The sequence below is a fragment of the Anastrepha obliqua genome, chromosome 2, assembly GCF_027943255.1.
Source record: "Anastrepha obliqua isolate idAnaObli1 chromosome 2, idAnaObli1_1.0, whole genome shotgun sequence".
NCBI lineage: Eukaryota > Metazoa > Arthropoda > Insecta > Diptera > Tephritidae > Anastrepha > Anastrepha obliqua.
In genome coordinates this window covers 124,066,525-124,086,534 of record NC_072893.1, presented here as the reverse complement: position 1 = coordinate 124,086,534, position 20,010 = coordinate 124,066,525, and the positions used below count along the sequence as shown (strand labels likewise).

Below are 20,010 nucleotides of genomic sequence, written 5' to 3'. Positions count from 1 at the left end.
CTTTGAACTATATATCTCACCATAAAATATTTTTTTACTTACTTGCATATGCATTTAAATTTTTATTTTTTAGTTGCACGGCAACCCTATACAAATTTTCTTTATAATTAAAAAAATTAAGTAAAATTGTTTCTTTCTTATACTGCTTTAAGTCAACAGAGATAATTTATTATATTTTCTACTTTGTCGATAGGTACACCATAAAAGTACAAATGTATGCATTCATCAACTGAATTTTTTCACCAGCAATTACGGGCCAGCAAAAACAGAGTATGCAAAATCAATTACTTGGTCTTTCTAATATTGATCCCAAATTCAACCGTTCCAAATTCAAGCTACAGCTGCTCGGCATGCTAAATGGCTTCTCGATCTCTATCATTTCTCCTAATTGAATGAGCAACACTCCCAATATTGGCTATCAATGTCCGCTGCAAGTGTCAAAGTGCAGTAGAGGAAAAAAATCTTTAATTCTCCTTGCTCCCCTTATTAGTCAGCGCTAAGCGCGAAGCTTGTTGGCAAGCAAAAGTTTAACTTAATGTGATTTGCAACAAAAAAAGTGCATGCTAATTAGCAGAAATCGCTAAATGCTATCCTTTGCTGTCAAGCTAGTAAACACATTTCCTTTGCTTTTGTAATGCAACAAAATGTACGTTTTTGCGCCAAACACGTTGAAAGGTATGCCAAGCTTATATCAAAGTTTTCTGCAATTTTTCTTTTTTTGTTTTTGTCTGAAGCGCTTGTCAACGGGAGGTTTTCAGTTTGCTGCGCTTTTAAGTCTTATTTTTTTCCCCAAAATTGCTACTACTTTTGGAACTTTTTGGAATGGAAAGTGCGCGCTTTTGCATTCGTTCCTCCCTACAAGATTTTGTGTTTTTTTTTTTACTGCATTTTATTTTGTTTCCGTTTTCCACAACTGCTGTTCAATACACTTTTCCTTGCCATTGATTGTCAGTCGCTAAGCGCTCAGATCCGTTGCTTCCCTGCTGTAGACTGACTCTCGCTCCTTTTGCGCGTAGTAAGGGCGCAAATGCTATGCAACTTTTTAATTAAATGAGCAGCAGGAAGGATTGAAGTGCAGATAGAAGAAATAAAAATAAAATTAAAAAATAAAAATTAATTAATTTCAAACTTCCGGATTTTAGCATATTTTGTTGTGTTATGCTTTTTGCCGCCAAATGAGAATTGAGTAAATTTTCTTCTTTCCTTGCAGAGTTTTCCGCTTTGATACGCGTATTTTACAGCAAATATGCCATGCGACTTTTACTACTTCCGGTTGCACCTGCAAGTTATTACTTACAGTTGAGACTAACTTCTGCTTGGTCGGCACCAACTACTTATAACTATAACTGAGCAGTTAGTGGGAGCATTTCAAGCGTCTCAACGATAAGTCAATTTAAAAATCTCTATTTTTATTTTTGGTTACTGTTGGCGCTACTGTTACTGTCACTGCTATTTTCAATTACGACCTGACAAGAAAGTCGCTCTTAGGTAGGTGGCAGTTATTTATTGTTTTTATTACTAGAATTCTTAAGTTAGGTTAGGTTATACTGGCTGGCGGAAGCAAAGCAGAGATAATTTTTCGTATAAAAGTGTCTAGCTCGCCGGCGCGATTACGGCTATTAAAAAGGAGTCCGCACGATTTGATCTGGCGGTAAACGAGACCAAGACCAAGTATATTCTGGCGTTCTGCAGTGAGTCGCGGCGCCTTAAAACACAGAACAAAGTTAACAACTATAAATCGAGTGTGGTCAAGGACTTCATATATCTTGGTCTGGCTATTACTAGCAACAACGATGCCAGTCTTGAAATCAACACGTGCCACTTTGAGCTAAGTGCGCAATTGAGTAGTAAAGCGCTCTCTCGACGAACAAAAACAACACGCTACAAGACGCTCTTCACCCCGGTGCTTCTCCATGGCGCTGAGGCCTAGATAGTCAAACAATCAGATGCAGTTGGTTTTGGAATTTTCGAGAAAAAAGTACTTTGCAAGATTTTTGACCCTCCTCGCATAGATCACGGCTACCGTATTCGAATAAGGCACGAGCTGTATGAGCTTCACTTGACTTTGACTTGGCCAAACGAGTCCCTCTGCAGCGACTATGGCCTAGCCGCCATATGTATAGCGTATGGAAGTAGCTGCTCGTGCGAGGAAGTTGTTTTAGACGTTAATTGTCAGAGAGAACGTCCTCGTGTCGTGTCGTGAGTGCATATACATAGATTATGACATGGAAACACACACACACACACATTTGCTGAATTTTATTTATAACCAACAAATTTTGCTATGCAATTTTTTACCACTTCCCTTTAACCTTCCTTATCACCAATTTTTATAGCAACAAAACTAAAAATATAATTTTTGCTGTGCATGCAGCAAATAGTAATCAATTTCGGCCACAAGAAGAAAAATAATTTGAAAAAAAAAAAATTGGGAAAAGAAGCTGCAGACATTAATAACGAAAGTGCGAAATGGCGAAAATATGGCACACAAAATTTATGCAATGCTTTGCTAAGCGATTTATTATAAACTGAATAGTTCTAGTGAGGCAGAGCGAAGCGCAGCATAGCAGACGAAATAAATCAGAAAATTCAAAAATATGTGTAAGATAAATTTTATAGAATTTTGTTAATAAATTAGAAAACGAAAAATATTTTCCATTTTCCTCACGATTTTCTAACTTTTATGACCATTTAAGTTGCTCGAACTCAATCAACTGCTTTCATATTTGAGTCAGCCGTTGTCTGCTCCTCTGCTCTTCTGTTGTTTTTATTTGTTCTTTTTTTCAACGCTTTTGAGTTGCAAAACGGTTCTGCACATCATCAATCACATTTTATTGCATACTAACCGCACCACCACAAAAACAACGTACACCATGCCACACACACTTTCACACACTCCAATTTTTATATCCATTTAGTTTTATCCTTTATAGTTTGCCACTTGCGAATTTAACCCGTTTGTAATGCGAGTTGCGGTCAACGCGCTGCTCTTGCGAATATATGAGACATGCACACATATATTTACCACGTCTTTACATACATATGCTTGCATATATGACGCAAGTAGCTGTCACCTCAGCTTTTAATGTGACAGGCTTGTGTGCTGTCATAATAATTTTCCTCATACACCGTGTAAGCAAGTGCATCTGTGTTGGTATGACACGCATTTATTAGTAGGAAAAAATGACAGAGCGAATAAAAAAAGGTGAAAAGGCGCATGGAAATCTATTCGTATGTATAACAACCACAAATGGTGGATTGGCGACCGTAAAAGTCAGAACGTTTAGGTTAATTTTTCATAGCCAAAGGTAGGGGAAGTAAATCAGTTTTGAAGTTAAGTAAGGTTAGGTTAACGCGGTTATGCTGTAGTGGTGTACACTTAAGCCGCTGTTGTTGTAGCAGCTTTACTACGCAGTGCCTAAGTAAATTTTTCACCAACAGTCATCATCAAGGCCAGCTAATGGTGGGCCCCAGAAATGACCTGCTTTGACGTGATTGAACCTTAGGAGAAGCGCTGCTATATGGGTTGGTTTGTGTGGCATATGAAGAGGTGCAGGAATTCTTCCTTTATAATGCATACCTTAGATAAGGCCAGGTGTATTCTTGATACGTAAGTAAGTTGGAGTTTAAACGGCTTCAATATCCAGAACGTAGTTGTGCGGGTGTTATGAAACTCCCCAGCTGCGCTGGGTGATACTGTATTTTTTTCCTCAAACACCATAAAACCTTCCATATAAATATTTGATTAATGCTGCTGAACTGAAACTCTTTGGTCGGATAGGCGAGTCAACCAAATTTCCAGGGAAGAATTTTTTCAGAAAAATACAGTTTTGAAAAAATAAAATGCTTGTAAAGCTCAAACTAGGAAAAAAATTTCAATTTATTTGCAAATAAAGGGTTTTCGAATAACAGGTGTTAGGTGTTAAACAGGAGATATGATTCACGATTTGTTATGGTCGGAATTAGATGGTATTGATCTGGACAACGTTTATTTTCAACAAGACGGCGCTACGTGCCACACAAGCAACGAAACCATTGATCTTTTACGGGAAAAGTTTCCGAATTGTGTTATCTCTCGAAGAGGTGATTACAATTGGCCACCGAAATCTTGTGATTTAACATCTAGTGACTTTTTTCTTTGGGGCCACATGAGAGAGAAGGTCTACGCCAACAGCCCAAGGTCGATTCAAGACCTCAAAGATGCTATTCGTGAGGCTATCGAGGACATAGGGCTGCCACTTTGCAATTCCGTTATGGAAAATTTCATGAAAAGGATATTGTCCTGTAAGCGTGGTCGTGGTGGTCATTTGCCTGATGTTATTTTCCACTATTATCCTCTTTATAATGAAATAAACATCCGATCACCTCTTATTGAAAAACCCTTTTTTTATTGGTGGCTGCTACATTTTTTTATATTATGTTACTTTTTTCGACCCAAACAAAAAAAATGTTAGTAACAAAAAATGTTTATTTTTTCAGAGAAAATATTTTCGGGCGAAATTTTGCTTTATCTTTAACTAAAAATTTGAAGAATTTTTTTCTAACTTTTTTATGCCATATTTTGTTTTGAAGTCCAAGCCAGTCAAATTGCACGAACAATTTGGAATTTTTTTCTACATTTTTTATGTCATATTTTTTTTTGAAGTGTAAGCCAGTCAAACTGCACGAACAATTATTACTTCCATTTTTTGTTATTATTATTATTATGTTTTTCTTATTTTATTATATTTCTTCCATTGTTACTGTAAGATCATATACTATAATATGTTAAGAGCGACCCTAATGTATATGTAAGATTATATACTATGTTAAGTACAACCCTAATTCTCCACTATGTTTATCCGTTATCCCTTTCCAATATTATACTGTAACCTTATGCTACTTTTGTTATTACATTTAATAAATCGTGAGCCGCCTAACGTTAACAACGTGTCTTTTGACTTCGACAAACAGAGCTTAATAGCTAACAGTTACTTGCATTTTGTTCACTTTTAGTTTTTGAACTATTATTTTTATGTATTACTTTTATTATTTTTTTGTTGAAATTTTGCTAACCAATGATTATTTTAAAAGAGTTTTGCAAAAAATCAAGCCAAGCTTGGTTTTCTAGCATCGTATTTTTAGTTAAACGTTTAGTAAATAGTTTTGTATTTTAACTGATTTTTTTCCAAATAGTTTTGGATATGTTTCCTGGAAAGCAAATATTGAGAAATAATTTTAAACAATTCGTTTTTTTTTCAATAGAATACATTTCTAGAAAATTTATTCACGCGTTTCCTGCTCCTTCAAGCGAAACTCATTACAAAGGCGATAAGGTTTGTTTACTTTTTCAAAGAGGATAATTAAGTTTTTCGAAAATATTTTTTGAAAATCTGCTAATTTTTGTGAATATTAAATATTTGAATTAATTTTAATTTAAAATAATTTCTATACATTTCTTTTAGTTATGAATTTTAGCAAAGTTTGTTTTTGACGTTTCCTGTTCCTTCAAGCGCAATTTTATCTCAAATGCGGAAATTCGTTTTTAATCTTTTTTTAATCTAGTGCATAATTTTTTCAAATTAGATTTCAATTGAACAAATATTAATTAATTTAATTAAATAAATATTAATAAAGTAAAATATTATTTTGGTTTTTTTTTCAAAAACATGAGAAATTTTAGAAAAGCTGTTTTCGAAAATATTTATTTTTTTTGAAATAAATTTTTTATTAATTTGTTTTAAGATCTGTCTACAAGCTTACGTAGGTATTCAGGATATATGTTCAGTATATACATAAAATTGTTTTAAAAAAATCGTTTTTGTAGAATTAAAAGTATTTTTTTTTTCTTGAAAATTGTTTTAAAAAAGTCGTTTTTGTTGTATTAAAAATATTTTGCTTTTTCTTCAAAATTGTTTTAAACAAATTGTTTTCGTTGTATTAAAAATGTTTCCTTTTTCTTGAAAATTGTTTTAAAAAAGTCGTTTTTGTTGTATTAAAAATATTTTGTTTTTCTTGAAAAGTGCTTTAAGAAAGTGGGTTTTTGTTGTTTTAAAAATGTTGTTTTTGTTGTATTAAAAATATTTTGCTTTTTCTTCAAAATTGTTTTAAACAAATTGCTTTTGTTGCATTAAAAATATTTCCTTTTTCTTGAAAATTGTTTTAAAAAAGTTGTTTTTGTTGCTTTAAAAATATGTTGCTTTTTCTTGAAAAAATTATGTATTTTGATTATTTGACCGAATTTGACTATGCACAATTTTTGCGGCTTGACTCTTTTTATGCGAAACCGACTTTTTTCTACAGCAAAATAAAATGTCTGGCTTTCGCTTTTCGAAAGTGCATAACCGCAAACTAAATGAAGTTTTAGTTTTATTTTTAGGTCTTTTTTTTGTAACTTTGGAGCGTACATCCTTTTTGGGTGTTTGGCCGAGCTTCTCCTCCTATTTGTGGTGCGCGTCTTCATGTTGTTCCACAAATGGAGGGACCTACAGTTTCAAGCCGACTCCGAACGGCAGATATTTTTATGAGGAGCTTTTTTATGGCGGAGGTTTGCCATTGCCTGCCGAGGGGCGACCGCTATTAGAAAATGCTTTTATTAATTTTGGTTTCACCGATATTCGAGCCAACGTTCTCTCTGTGAATTCCGAATGGTAATCACGCACCAACCCATTCGGCTATGGCGGCCGCACAATAGATTACTGTTATTATTTTTTGTTTTTGTAAGCTGCACAATTATCATTTGCGTTTATTTATAGTTGTTTTTGCGGTTTGCGGTCAAATTGTTTTAAATCAATTTTATTAATTTATATGCATTTGGTTGCGGCAAAAATTACCGCATAGCCAACAACAATGACTCGCACACACATTTACGTATGCCTAGTGATGTATTTCCTTCGCACGCACACACACACATACCAAAACATGCAACAGTGTGATCCTTGTAAATTGTGCGCATTAATTTAATTTATGCCAGCAAACAAACTTCACCCTCACTCACCGCCAAGTCATTAATATGCTCAACTACTCCTGTGCGCTGCCCCTCTCCCCCCGCAATGCTGCCTGCTTTTCTTATCACACGCACACACAGTCACACACATACCCCCTTAGTTTCTCAGCCTGTCACGGCGGCCGGCAGTTTGTTGGTCAATTTACCACTCGGCCAGTTGGTTTGGTTGGTCTGCCATTCGGTTAGTCGCTTGGTTAATTTTTAATTAACCGCTGGCGAGTATCATATAATAAAAGCTTTTGCAAGCAGCAGAAAAAAAGCAACAACAAATTAAGCAAACAAAAGAGCAGCACAAAAGTTGTCCATGCAAGTCGCTGTATGGAGCACTTGTTGGATTGTAATAACTATCGCAATAGCAGTTAAAAGCGAACGTTATAGCGGTAAAATTAACAATAATAACTGTAAATTACAACGCACATTAATTATCGCGCATACAAATGCATTAAAGCATTGTGTGTGTGTGTGTGTGTGTGTGCGTAGGTGCATATTTGTTTAATGTAAAGCCACATTAAAGTCTCATTAATGCGCTGAGATTAAGAATATCAATAAATTACGGTAAAATGGCGAGCGTAATAAGCGAAAAGGGTATCACCTTGGCGCCATGTAGCTGAAAATGTATATGCGTTCATATTTTAACAAAAACGGATCCAGTCTTCACATACCCATTACATTTGCATTTAATTCTACGCTACTGAACTCTCCACAATTGCCAGCAATTTGCATAACCTTAACCCGAATACGCCAATCAATCGTTTAGCGTTCAAATTGAAGCTTTCAAACCATCAATGAATCGTATGACGTATACTGAATTCTCATCAATACATTGACACTTGGCAAATTACAGCGGGAGCAATGTGGAGGAAAAATAAGAACATGCAGCAACATACCTTCAACTCTTCACCGCTTCAGAGATTTGAGTGACGTGTGAGAAAAATATGTGTGAGGAAAGGATGCACAGAAAATTATAGAAAAAATTAATAAAAAATACAATAAATGAAAAAATAAATGCAAAATAAATGGAAAAATAAATAAAAAAATAAATAAAAAAAAGAGGAAGACTCCGTTGGCTTAGAGGGAATGGCAGTAGAGAAATGGTGGCTGAAATAAAGGAGTTGCACTTTTTCAAGGAGTGACTCCTGTAGAGAACTGTGGGAGTGTGAGTGGAAGTAGTTGGTATATAAAATCAGATAAAAAAGCAATAATTACAAAAACGAAGAAAAAATAATAATAAAGCCAATAAGAGGCGTTATTTTGATATTCAAAGAAAAATGATATTTTTTAATATAAATGATCGGATGTTTATTTCATTATAAAGAGATAGGTATGCCGTTAATAGTGGAAAACAACATCAGGCTAATGACCACTACGACCACGCTTACAGGAGAATATCCTTTCCATGAAATTTTCCATAACCGAATTGCAAAGTGGCAGCCCTATGTCCTCGATAGCCTCATGAATTCTTTGAGGTCTTGAATCGACCTTGGGCTGTTGGCGTAGACCTTCTCTTTTACGTTGCCCCAAAGAAAAAAGTCACAAGGTTTAAATCACAAGATCTCGGTGGCCAATTGTGATCACCTCTTCGAGAGATAACACAATTCGGAAACTTTTCCCGTAAAAGATCAATCATTTCGTTGCTTGTGTGGCAAGTAGCGCCGTCTTGTTGAAAATAAACGTTGTCCAGATCAATACCATCCAATACCGACCATAAAAAATCGTTTATCATCGCTCGATAGCGAATAACACCTGTTGTTGGAAAACCCTTTACAAGACAAGGACTGCAAAAATTTTGACTGGTTAGAAAAATAACGCTGTGGTGCCCCCATTCATTAGCAGGAACCCTAAACTGAGTGAAAATCAGTTTTTCCAACAAGCGAAACGCCGAATATATTTATAACTATTCCACTCCACTGTTGCTGTGAAGAGCATAGAGGGCAGCATATTCTTGTACTGTTAATACTCACCCACGCCTCGGGAAACTATGCTCTCCTACAGTCTCTCCTATCATTTGTAGTTGCGTTTCAACACTGGCTATGAAACTCGGACTCAGGAACAACTAAGTGCCAGCTCATCAATTGCGCGAGGTGCTTCAAAATGTTTGGGGACAAAAGAGCAGAGCGTAAATCTTTGTGAACACTTTCTTTCGCGCTTTTCCCTAACCAAACGCCTGGCAGGCATTACTTAGTATTTCGTTGACCGCCAGCGCAAGCTGATCATAACAACTTAGCGATGATTAAGCGACAAACGATATGAATGAGTGGCAAGCGCAACAATAACTAGAAGATTTTCCGTGCCATGGCATACTGAGGTTCAACTACACTCGTGTATGTCTGTATGTATGAATGCTTGCATGTATGTGAATGGTGGTAAGTAGCAGCTGACACTGGCTGACACGCAACGAAATTAAACGCTAAGTAAAAAGAAACCAAAAAATTGCAAAAAAAGGAAAAAATTTTACAAAAAATAAAAAATAAACGCAAATCCATGTTGCTGGTACTGGTAGCGAGCGTAAAAATCAAAGCATGCGAAAAGATTGGCGTTGATTACTGTTGTTGCCATCTCTCTGCTATAGCTGCATAAATAGCGGATGCATGACTGCACAAAATGCCACAGCAATGGCAACGCCAACAACAAAACAGCCATGTAGACGATCAATAAAGAGACTCAATGCACCATAGAGATGGCAAAAGCGGAGCTAGAGTTGAAGCCATTGCAGCGCAGTGGAGGCGATGGCGGAGCGGAGCGCTCGCGTTAGTGCTGGTGGTGGTGCCAACGATAACAGCTCAAGTGTGCGCGTGGCTGCAATAACAATGCCAATGGAGGCCAACCGACTGACATACTACGACGCTTAATCGTTGGGAGGCATTTGAGACAGGCTACCCAACAGCAACAGCAGCCGCAATGAAGTGCTGCCTTGCAGATAACGAACTCGTATGCCCTCACTGCTAATAGTGGTGATGCAAGCGTTAAAACGGGTGCTGAAGTCGGTGCATAATAGTCACAGAGGCTGAGTAGTAGTGCAACGCAATCAGCGTGCAGTAGCAACGCCCAGCAGCTAGCAGCGCGTCAAGCGTTGGATAGCGTGCTTTGCATGGTAATGTCTGATTGAAAACCAACTCATACAAACTTACACACAAACTTACTGGCAGACTTACTGCCTGACGACTACTACTGCTGCTGCTGTGGTCGTCTTTAGCATTTTATTAAGCTGTTCAGCATACATTGCATAGCTTCAACTTGATTTTTTCCTTTGTTGTTCTTACTTTTCCTTCTACTCAAATGAAGTTTATGTCGAGCATATATGTAAATGTTTGTGTGTGTGTGTGTGTTTGAAGAATTTGCATTGGTTCAAGACTCTGCAATACACTCGTGGCACATATCAGACGTATTAAGTCATTTGCTATGCTGCAATGGATGTTATCTGAGTGCCAGCGGGTTGAAGCTGAAAGCAGCAGTGCGCAGAGTGGCGGCTGTGTAGAGGCGAAGTAGCGATTAGTAGTGGTGTACAATTTTTGGTGAACTTGCTGCTGTTGCTGGCCCGATAGTGGTAAGGTGTGATTTAGGGCCGTTAAAGCTTTAAAAACCCGAACACAAATGCTGGAGGAAAAAGCGAAAATGAAATTCTACTTTAGTAGGAACTGCAAAAGAAAAAATTATAGAATTAGTTTAAGGAGTTGGTTGTATGAAAGTACTCCAGCATTCACGCAAGTGCTTTAAAGAATTATGGAATTTTTACGCTTTAGCCACATAACGAAATTATGCAATAAATGGAAGTGCAAAGAATCACAGCAAGTTTGGAAGATTGAGTGAAATGTGAACAAACCCAAAAAGCAGAAACTTATTGTAAAACAAATTACCAAACGTCCTAATAAGCCAACGTAACCAGTACTGAAGTTGAATGGAGTCCGTAGAGCAGCCCCCGCAGAGGCAGACCGTCTAACACTTGGAAAAAACGGAGTGAAGTTGAAATATAAAGTTATATTTTTAAATTGATCAGAAACTCTTACACAGATCTCACATGGATTTTGCGCTGTTTTTGGGCAACTTCAAATCGTCCTTTGTATGATATGTTTGAAAGATTTGAGTTATCTGCCTTCCTATCGAATGCATGTATTCACGCCGAATGAGTCTTGGTGGCAGCCACTTCCTTAAAATTATATGGGAAATATTATAAGCTGCTTAATACACAAGAAAAATCACGAAATGCAAGGCTAAAATAGTTGCTCAGTGTACATTTATGAAGTCATCCAGAGGGTCGGGAAACCAAACCGAGTTTTTTGATCTTATTTATTTTTACTATAACTCTTGGGAAAGTTGCATTCCAATCGAAAATTGCTTTGAAAAAATGTGTAATTTAGTTCAGTAAACTGTACCGTTGCCGCCGAACGAGCAGTCTGCTGCGTTCTCGTGGCCGAGTCTTTGACTACACGCTCTGTAGCATCCATGTCCCGTCAGGAACTGTGTCAAGTAGTAATCCGTATCACCATGTCTTATCTCAACCTATGCCTGCACGCTTCTGATGACTTTATGCGTGCACCTCTCTTTTGTCGCTAGGTCCCAGCGATTTTGCCACTCATTTATGCTCCCCTGTCTACGCTTCCTTAAGCTCTTAGGCTATTGGCTTTGTTGTAGACTCTACCCAGTTCAGAGGCCATTATATTTGGTGGCATGATACCCGATATCGCACACACTGCTTCATACGATACTGTCCTGAAAGTACAGGCAACTCTAAGGGCACTTAGTATAAAAACTATTTCCGCCTTCTTCGCGAATGTTTTCTGTATCAGGATTTTCCCCCTATGGGTGCAGCATATATGAGTGTAGACTGGGTAACTTTAGCCAGAAGCGCTCTTCTGCTCTGAGTGGGCCCACCGATGTTGGCCATAATTCTTGACAGTGCCGCCGTCACCGCATGTTTTTCTACTCGTAATGAGAAGTGCTTCGTTTTTGGTCCTGCTAGGAGTTTAACCGCGGTTAGCCATTTTTTATCTTTGTTGTTGCCTCGCTGCAGATGCTTTGAATCTGACGGACTGTTTTGGCGACTATGGTCAAAGCAATGTCGTTTGCGTCCTATTATAAATGTGTGCGTGTGTGTGTTTGCATCTCTACTCCTCCGAAAAGTCATTGCCGGCTTTTAAGATTTTTGTTTCGTACTTAAGGCTTCATCTCTGTAGCTTATTCTTAGTCATACATACTTAGGCTCGCTAGGTGGCGCTGTAGCCGAAATGTGTTTATCCAAAAATCGTATTTACGATACGATTTTCTTCTTACTAGGGTTAATTATTTTTATTTTATCTCCTTCAAAGTAATCACCATTGGAGGCGATACACATATGCCAACGTTTTTTCCAATCATCATAGCATTTCTGGAAGGCCGATTTCGGTATGGATTTCAGTTCCTTCTTCGAATTCTCTTTTATGACTTCAATTGCCTCAAAATGTTTTCCACGGAGCGGCAACTTGAGCTTGGGAAACAGGAAAAAGTCACATGGAGCCATATCACGCGAATGCGGTGCTTGCGGAACGATATTAACATTATTTTTGTTCAAATAATCGCGAACAAGACGTGACGTGTGAGCTGGTGCATTATCGTGATGCAAGAACCATGACTTTTTGTCAGACAATTCCTTCCTTTTTAGACGAATGTTCTCGCGTTTGGTTTGGGTTGGTTGGTTTAAAGTGGTGATTCTTCCAGAATCCAACTAGCGCTTCCGCGCCATTTTGTTGCCACATCCTCGTTACCAACTTGTTTAACGGTTATTTACAGCATAACTATATCCAGTCTGTGCAGTTAAGGAACCTTATTAGGCTGTTGACGTCTATGCCAGACAGTTGCTCGAGACTCTCGAACAGCGGTTTGCCCGGGGTTAACATTCTGTCCTTCCATAAGCCAGGGCATTCACAGAGGAAATGGAAGATTGTCTCCTTTTTCTCCAGTTGTTTGCAACTGTGACAGTATGTATTGTGAGGGATACCCATTTTGGCTGCTTGTTCTCCGATAGACCAGAAGCCAGTTAGGACTGCCGTTAGTCTCCAGGCGTCCCGTCGTTTCATTCTTATTAATGCCGACGATTGCTTGAGGTTGTAGGTGGGCCATAACGTTCTGCTAATTTTGCATTTCGTCTGGACTTTCCACCTACAGTCAGCAATTCGGAGGTATTTTAGGGAAATTGTGCTCTTGACTGCACCTAATGGTGTGAGTACCAATTCTGCAAGAGCGTTATTCATGGCAGATCCCCCTCTTGCCAGTTCATCTGCTTTTTCGTTGCCTTCAATGTTCCGATGTCCCGGGACGCTTTAAAACGTCTAAATAATATTCAGCGTTAACCGATCGGCCTTGCGGAAGGAACTCCGAGTGCACCACACCTTCGTAATCGAAAAAAACAGTCAGCATAACCTTAATTTTTGACGACGCTCATGAGGCAAGTTTCAACCGATGTACGGCCCTCTTTGAACGATTTGTATCACTGGAAAACACGTGCACGCGATAGAGCAGAGCCCCCATAGGTTGTCTGCAACATTTTTAAGACGTCTGAAGCCGAAATTTTGTTGGAATAACAAAATTTCAAACAAATTCTTTGTTCAACTTGAATTTCCATCGTTAAATTCGAAAAACACACTCGAGCTTGACTTGTTTACAGTAGCACAGAAAACAAACTATGTGACATATCACGCTGAAATTTGCCATGTAAGCTTATAACAGTCCTACCATCCAACCCAAATTTTTTTTTGCCATATGTCATCCGCGGACCGTTTTATTGATAAAGTCTCGTTCATATTTGAGCAGAATAATAATTAACTGTTTGTGTTTTATAAAATCAGTCTCGTTCATATTTGAGCAGAAGGTATATTAACTACCTAAAAAGATTAACAACCGCGATGTGTCAGAAATTTAGTTTGCAGTTAGACATTTGAGCAGCAAATGCGTTTTCCGTGCGCCTTATGAACTGCAGGACGCTTCGTTGAAGATGTGCATTTCATCAAACTCATTTCTCTCGTATGAATTTACATGTATATGAATTAGGATTGTCAATATTACTGTTTATTGTTGATCCCGATATTTCGGGACCCTGGTATATAAGTTGTTTATCTTTTTAGTGTGCTCGAAACTAGAGACTCTTTAAAAATTCGATGCTAACACATTATCGACCGGCTGTGGTTGAGACTGCCACTCAGTAAGTACCGGCTAAATTTTCACTATGCATTGTGTTGTGCTTATTCCTTTTGTTTTAAAGTAATGGAATTTGATTGATATTTATACTTTATTTTGTATTTGTTTTATACAATTTATTGTCTGCTTAACTTACGTTCATGAAATAAATTCAAGGTAACAGTAATTAAATTTTTTAATATCTATTTAGAGTGTGGTATCTCTCGTAACAGTCTCCCTTATGTAAGGGAATATTACAAAATTTACATACGAAACATGTTCGACTTCTTATCTTTTTCGATGTACATACTCTACATTGTTTTTGGGGGTTTTTGTATTTACCACTTGTCTCTATTCTTATCCGTTTGTGCTTCTTTATGCATCATAATCTTTCTGGATGATCTGATTTTGGTGCTTATATTATATGTATAAGGATAAGGTTAAATATTACGCTAGTCACGAGTCAAGATTTGAAACATGAAATCGAAAAAAATATACTATTGAAAATTATTCTTGCATCTGTATGAAACACCCTGTATACTTCACACATACATATTATTTTTCATTTCCACTTTCTTCCAGTGCCTTTGACCCTTCCATTACTCCTTCAGCTTTCACGCTGATTGCATGTCGCAGATAGTCGATTTGCAATTGTTTCCAACGAAACTAATGGCTGCAAATACATTTTCGACGCTTTACAACCTCTTTTTAAAATATGCTCGTAAGTATTTTGTCTGTTTTATTAATATTTTATATACATTTTTTATCCTTTATATTTAAGCCAGCTACAATAAAATATTTGCCTCCTCCTCCAATAAGCAAAACGAAGCGCAACGAAGGGCAGAAACGATGCAGCAATCAGTAAAAAGTGAGAAGTCAATAACAATAGACTGAGGCCGCGAGCAGGGCATGAGCATAAATATATTTATACGAGTATATAATAAAGTGGAACAAAAAGAGAAAGGAAGCAAATTGCTAAAATACTACCAAAAGCCCATTTGGCTGTCCTGCGAGAATCGGTGGCGCTCCACGGAATATTTTTTTATTTACACGCAGAAAAGGTGCTGCCAGAGTAAGAGCGCCGTCCGCCATCCGCCATCCACCATTCACAATTCGCCAATTGTTAGCTAGCGTCCGTATGCATGGCTATGCCTGTGTGTGTGTGGCGAAAAGTGATTTGTGTGCTAACCGGAAGTGAAAGAGTTGGTGGCACAAGGATGAGCACAGCTGCGTGCAGTTGTGTGAAGCAAAAGCAGAAAAGCGCAAAAAAAAGCTATGATTGTGCCTGCGTAATCCTAGCTGTGGCAGCATTTGCAATGTGCAAATGAAAACTACAAATAAGTTATGCAAAATGGTAATATTTATTCTTGAAAAAAAAAGAAAAATTACAAATGGGCGCAAACTAGCAACTTTATGCGAGTACCGTAGAGAAGTTGCAGATGCTTTCGGGCTCATTGCACACACACACTAAGCATGCATACATTTACAAGTATATATATATATACGTAGATACATACAAACATATGTACATATATATGTACTTTGAATCCCCACATAACTAGCTTGAAAATTTGTCTCTTCCGTTCTTACGAAGGAGTGCCGTTAAGAATATGAATGTGTTTCCCCTTAGAATTTGAGCTATGCACGCATATGTATGTAGGTATGCAAGGACTCTACTGCGGGCAGTGATATTTTGATACTAAGGGAAACACTTGGTCTTAGTAGTTTTCCACCCACAAAAGCATTCAGTAAAAATGTAGAAATCTGCAGTTAGTGTAAAAGGATATGAAAGGACTTGCTTAAACTATACATTAATAATAAGCAATAGCACGGAAATTAAAGATAGTTATTTAAGATTCACAAAATGTCACCGTTTGAGAGGGCGTAATTTGCGTTGCAAATTATTGGGTTCTTTAGCGGCCAAGATGTACAGTTGTGCGCTTCCATATCAAGTGATCCTAGTATTTTCGACATAGTTTTAAATTTTCCCAGGGCTTGAGTATAATAAAAAGTAAACAGAAAACACTTATCTCTGTCATGAAAAAGCTCCTACTAAAAGCCATCTGCCGTTTGGAGATGGTATAAGAAAAAACTACAAGTCTAAAATATATCAAGACGCACATCACAAATACGAGGAGGAGCATGGCCAAATACCCATTAAAGGGTGTGAGCGCCAATTAGCTACACAAAGGGTGGCATAAAATTAAATACCCTATAGGAGGATTTATCTCCGGGCACGAAACACCAAATGACAGAAAAGTTTTTTCTCAAAACGTTGTTTAATAGCGGTCGTCCCTTGGTAGGCAATGGCAAACCTATCACTGAATTTTTGCCATGAAAAAGCTGGTCATAAAAAACCGTCTGCCGTCAGGAGACGTAAGGTCCCTTTACAAGTCTGGAAAAACATCACATGAGGAGCTTTGTCTAAATACCCAATGATATATATACAAGGTAGCACAGAATTAATCACCCTATGGAAGGATTTATAATTTTTGCAAAATGGGATTATTGACGTACATATCATTTGACACTTGTGAACTAGAGAACGGCAGTGTACAAAAAGACAAGCAATGGAACGTGTAAAGGTCAGAATAAAGATTTCCATTACGCAAAAAATTATAGTTTTTTATTTATTAAAAAAGGTATTCAAGGTCAAAATAGGATGATTAATTGTGCGCTACCGTGTATATAAACTGAAAACATTCATAATTTTGAAACTTATTTAATGCCAAAAATTTTCGATTATTTTTACCACTTTATAAAATTGTTTTTTTTTTAATTTAAAAAAGTTATTAAAAAAAATCGGATGATTAATTTTGTGGAAATATGAAAATGAAAACATTTATAATATAATTTTCAGATTTATTTAATATTAAACCTCTGCGGCTCTTTTTAACATTCTATAAAAATTTGTTTTTTGTTTTTAGTAGAAAAAATGATTTAAAAAATTATTTGTGGAAAAATTAAAAAATATTTTTATTTATTTTTTATTTAAAATTTTTGGGAATAATATTTCACAAATGACAAGAAACAGTTTTTCTAAAAAATTGTTAACAAAAAAATTTAATATTAAACAAAAACATTTTATGAACAAATTATCGAACAAAAAATGGTTTAAAAAGAAATTTTAACTAAAAAAAAAATTATGCGAACGTAAAGTTTAAAATAAAATAAAAATTTAGAAAAAAAATAGTTAGTACGAAAATAAGATTTTAGAGAAAATTTTGTTTTAAATCAAAGCGCAAAATAAAATTTTTAGTAAAAAAAAGCTAATACGAAAATTCAAAGTTTATAATATTTATTTAAAAATAAAATTATACCAAGAAAAAAATTAATACAAAAATAATAATTTTTAACAAAACATAAAACATAAAACGGGAATTAATGCAAAAACAAAAACATTGCTAAAAAATAAAATATTTAATAAGAACAATAACCAAAATGTAATTTCAAAAAACAAAAAAAAATGTACGCAATAAAGTTTTTAACAAAAACAAAAAAAAAATTAACACAAACATTAAATTTTTAGAAAAAAAGAATAATTAACACAAAAAATAAAATTTTCAAAAAAAAAAACTTTTTTTAATCATTTAAAAAAAAAAACTTAACACGAAAATAAAATTTGGATGAAAAAAATTGTGTTGTTTAAATGATAGTTTGAAAAAATGTTAAGTTGCTAAAATTTGAGTTTTTACTTAACTTACTTAAAAACTCAAATGTTGTCAAACAACAAAAAAGAAAATGTTTACCAACAAAAAAAAAATTAACACAAAAATAAAATTTTTGGCAATTATTAATATAAAAATAATATTACTAACAAAAAAAAAAAAACAAAAAACACACTTAACGCTATAATAAAATTTGTTACAAAAGAACAAAATTGCGGTAAAAATACAATGTTTAACAAACACAAAACACAAAAAAGTAATTAAAAAAGAAGTAACGCAAATAAAGTTTTTAACAACAAAAAAACAAAAAACATTAACACAAAATTGAATTTTTACCAAACAAAAACATTAACACAAAAATAATATTTTCAAGAAAAAAGTTTATTTTTAATCATTTGTAGAAAAAAAATTAGCACGAAAAAAAAATTTTGAAGTATTTTTTGTTTAAATCACAGTTGCAAAATTAAAATTTTTAGTACAAAAGTCGAGTAAAAATTCAAATTTTAGCAAAAACAAAAAAGATTTAGCACAAAAAGAAAATTTTTACCAAGAAAACTAAAAATTAACACATAAACAAAATATTTGGGAAGAACAACAGAACTGCCATAAAAGTAAAATATTTAACAAAAAAAAAATTAATACAAAAATAATATTAAAAAAAAAGAAAATTTAAAGCAAAAATAAAATTAAAAAAAAAAAAAACAAAATTGCGAGAAAAATAAAATATTTAACAAACACAAAAACAAAAATTTAATTTAAAAATAAATCAACGCAAATAAAGGCTTTAACAATAGGAAGAACAACACAAAATTAAAATTTTAGAAAAAAAAAATTAACTCAAAAATTAAATTTTTGGCAAAAAACCTAAAAAGAATTGACACAAAATAAAATTAAAAGAAAATGAAATTTAATTTATTTTTTCTAAAAATTAAATTTTGTGTTGTTTTTCTTATTTAAATTTAATTTTTTTTATATTAAATCATATTTTCTCCTAAAAAATAAAAAATCAAGTTAAAAATTTATAAAAATGGTTAAAATAACCGAAGATATTTGATTTTAAAGACTCCATAACAAAATTTTGAACATTGCGTAAAAACGAAAAGAAAATTTTTCTTTAAGTAAATAGTCCCAGAGAAGAAGAGGAATGTAAGGAAAATACTTATTTTGCGTATTGAAAACATGCGGAAAAAATAGAGTTGTCATAGCTCTTAGACTCGCTTACTATTGCGTTCCTCTATTGAAAAACACTTTTACTCAGCGCCAACCAACTTGGTCAACACCCCTCAAGCGAAATACATATAAATGCATGAGTATAAGTGCACAGGAAATTTATATGCATTTGAAGTTGATTAATGCATACAGTTGTAGCAAGTATTTGAGTGTTTGTGCGCTTGTTGAATTTGTGAACTTCGTTCGAAATGTACGAGAGAATGTTTAACTGCAGTACAATTTTCAATGGCCACAGCCTACGTATAGAACGAAATGAAGGCGCACACACATACAAACGTAAGTACACATAAGCATAGAAATTTAATTTATATACACGTATATGTGTGTATGAGTTAGGCACACATACATACACATTTAAAATTCAATTAACAATTTTAAATGAGCATACAAATGGTAGACCCTTCTAACAGGCCTTTCCCATGCCCTGCCTACCTGGCTTTTGGGTTTTCAGAGCGAGAGTATGGCTGTGAAATTGATTTCATTTACAGTTTTGGTCGATTTGATTGAGAACCAGCGCGACATCAGTCAGACACAGAAATTTCGTTGTATGTGTATGTCTATGCAGTGAGATAAAAGCGCTTTTGCGCCAAACGATATGCTATGAAATGCATGCAAAGCGCACCAGCAAAACGCAGTCAGGCCAATGACATGAAATGACGCTTTGAAATCTCATTTGCCGCAGAATAGAAAATATACACCTACATACAATCATGTGTATATATATGTGTGTATATGCTTTAGCAGTAAAAAAAGTGTAAAGGAATAGGGTAAAGGGGAGACTTTGTCGAATGAGAGCATTTAAATACTTGGAAATGCAAATCCAACATTTAGATACTCACAGCCAGGGATTTTGAGTAGAAAAAATAAATTTAAATTAAATTAATAATTGATATTACACTGCGCAATAGTGCGTCCCACACATGAGAAATTCTACTTATACCTGATGCTGGCCCATAATTTTAGTGAGTCCGCATGTTTGAT

The 20,010-nt window shown here is 35.3% G+C and overlaps 1 protein-coding gene across 1 annotated transcript in view; it reads right to left on the bottom strand.

Annotated features, from left to right (window-relative positions):
- LOC129238399 (uncharacterized) overlaps positions 1–20,010 on the bottom strand; it is a 131,652-nt gene that overhangs the window by 107,054 nt on the left and 4,588 nt on the right. The window lies entirely within an intron of this gene.